This window comes from Halichoerus grypus, chromosome 2 (genome assembly GCF_964656455.1).
Source record: "Halichoerus grypus chromosome 2, mHalGry1.hap1.1, whole genome shotgun sequence".
Classification (NCBI taxonomy): domain Eukaryota; kingdom Metazoa; phylum Chordata; class Mammalia; order Carnivora; family Phocidae; genus Halichoerus; species Halichoerus grypus.
This window is the reverse complement of record NC_135713.1, coordinates 98,073,016-98,075,993: the sequence shown is the minus strand read 5'-3', so window position 1 is coordinate 98,075,993 and position 2,978 is coordinate 98,073,016. Positions and strand designations below refer to the sequence as shown.

General features: G+C 40.3%; 1 non-coding gene across 1 annotated transcript; it reads right to left on the bottom strand.

Annotated features, from left to right (window-relative positions):
* Positions 1-2,118: 2,118 nt before the first annotated feature.
* LOC118531611 (U6 spliceosomal RNA) lies at positions 2,119-2,220 on the bottom strand. Its single transcript, XR_004915288.1, has one exon. It is a non-coding gene; the product is annotated as a U6 spliceosomal RNA (small nuclear RNA).
* Between the last annotated feature and the right edge of the window lie 758 nt (positions 2,221-2,978).

Below are 2,978 nucleotides of genomic sequence, written 5' to 3'. Positions count from 1 at the left end.
GGAGGCTCAGAAAATGGCTGAACTCTTTGGGTCAAACAGAGAGAAAAGGAAAAGGTCCTGTAGAAAGTCTAAAGACAAGGAAAGGGGGAGAGCCTAAAAAGATATTTGAAAAATTAAGGCAGGCCAGCATCAGGAAAAAACAAACAAAAAAACAACCAAGAGCACAAGGCCATATTGCAAATACCTGTATCATCACAGAGATTGAGAAGGTGGGAAAGAAAGTCTTGTAATTGAGATTTTGCTATATAGGCAACAGGGCAATCTTTGCTTAGGTTATATGTTATATGTTAAATCATTCAGTGGGCAGCGCTTCATTTTGATCCTAGTTAATAGAAGACAGATGTCTGGCATCTGGCTCTATGACCAAGTATGGTCACTGTTTTAGAGCACCTGGCAGCCACGCCTGGCCCAATCTCTGTGGGGGAACAATGACTTGATAACACTTGTGCATCCAGATTTCGAGGGAGTGGGCTACTAGTAGTATGAAATATTTCACCCAAATTAGATGGAAGAAGGGTTTTTTTTTTTAAGATTTATTTATTTATTTATTTATTCATTCATTCATTCATTCATTCATTCCCAGGATCGAGTCCTGCATCGGGCTCTCTGCTCGGTGGAGAGTCTGCTTCTCCCTCTGACCCTCCCCCCTCTCATGCTCTATCTCATTCTCTCTCTCAAATAAAATCTTTAAAAAAAAAGATTTATTTTAGAGAGAGAGAGAGTCATGGGGAGGGGCAGAGGGAGAGGGAGAGAAGCCACCCCCCACTGAGCACAGAGCCCCACAAAGGGCTCAATCTCATGGCCCTGAGATCATGACCTGAGCCGAAACCAAGAGTCATGCTTAACTGACTACACCACCCAGGCGCCCATTTTGACTTTTTAAAATATTTTATTTTAAAGATTTATTTATTTGAGAGGGAGAGAGAGCGGGGGCAAGGGAGGATAGGGGCAGAGGAAGAGGAAAAGCAGACTCCAAGCTTAGCACAGAGCCCAACACGGGGCTCAATCTCAGGACCCCAAGATTACGACCTGAGCCGAAACCAAGAGTCAGATGCTCAACCAACTGTGCCACCCAGGTGCCCCTAAAGATTTTATATTTAAGTAATCTCTACATCGACATGGGGCTTGAACTTACAACCCCGACATCAAGAGTCTCACGCCTTACCAACTGATCCAGCCAAGTGTTCCTTTTTATTTTGATTTTTATTGGTACATATTTTTGGTACCTATTATCAGAGAGCAGTAATTTTGTTATATTCCAAATTGCTTATAAAATTTTTGCATGGAATATTACCTAACTAATAGTCTGTAGAATTGTCATGCTTTATATTCCTAAACTAGACATTTGGTTCAAACCTAAGCTATAGCTATCAGCTAAATGGGGCTGAAGGCCCTTAAAGGGATCAACCTCATCCATTTCAGAACTCTACACTGACTTAATGAATAGACAAGTCCATCAAGAATGGCTTTGGGGGACACCTGGGTGGCTCAGTCAGTTGAGCATCTGCCTTCGGCTCGGGTCATGGTCCCAGAGTTCTGGGATCGAGCCCCACATCGGGCTCCCTGCATGGCAGAGAGCCTGCTTCTCCCTCTCCCTCTGCTGCTCCCCCTGCTTGTTCTCTCTCTCTGTCAAATAAATAAATAAAATATTAAAAAAAAAAAAAACAGTTTGTCTGCCTCTTCACTAAACGGAGAACTATTTTAGGGCAGGGCTGGGTCTGCCATCTCCATGATCTCAGCACTGTCTGACAATTCCTAGTTAGTATATGTTTATTTCTATATACATGCATAAATGAATAAAATGTTATGAATGATCCATCAATCCAGAGAAGCATACTAAAACAACAGTTGTCAAATTTCTGGGAAAACGATAAAAATAGAAGCCTACGCCCCTGCCCCAGCCTACTTCAGTGAGCCTGGGACTCTATTTGCATTTTTTTTTTTTTAACTCTCTAGGGGATGGTGACTCACAATAAAGTTTGAGGACTTTTACAGGTGAGTGAACAGGTTCAGAGTGGGTAATCTATTTGTCCAAGAACTAAATAAAGTAGAAATAAAACTGGAATAATTTGCCATAGTTTGTAAAGTTTTCCAATTCAGTCTTAAATTTTTTTTTTTTTTAATATGGAACACTTCACAAATTTGCCTGTCATCCTTATGCAGGGGCCATGCTAATCTTCTCTGTATTGTTCCAATTTTTTTTTTTTTTTTGGTGCAGAATGGTGGTTTATTAAAGCACGGGGACAGGACCCATGGGCAGAAAGAGCTGCTGCACCGGGGTTGTGAGGGATGTATTGTTCCAATTTTAATGTAAGTACTGACAAAGTGAACACTCAATTCTGTCTTTATAGTGTGTATGAAAAGGCTTTTTTTTTTTTTAAAGATTTATTTACTTATTTTAGAGAAAGAGAGAGAGAGCAAGCAGGGGAAGAGGCAGAGAGAGAGAGAATCCAGAAGCAGACTCCCTAATGAGCACAGAGCTGACGCGGGGCTCCATCCCAGGACCCCAAGATCATGACCTGAGCTGAAATCAAGAATCGGCCGTTCAACCGACTGAGCTACCCAGGCGCCTTCATATTTCTAATGGAAATATGAAGCCATGGTTCTGTTTTAGTCAGTACAATCAATATATACAACCACCTACTCCTCATTTGTTTGAATGAGGAGTGAAGGACAACATCTAAAAATTAGCTGCAATACTTAAAGGAACAAATAACAGTTATAATTTAACATTTAATGCAAATGTCATTCTCTTCATGTGTTCAGCAGATCTGAGCTCAAAATAGACTGTATACTAAAAGAAAATAATGAGGGAGGGTAACATTTAAATTTTCAATTCTGTAAAACTACAGGAGACTGAGAAATATTACTCTTTACCACCTGCTTTGTATTTTATAGCAAAAAATATATACTATTGGAACAGAATAGAGACCCCAGAAATAAACCTACAATTATATGGTCCAATCTATGATAAAGGA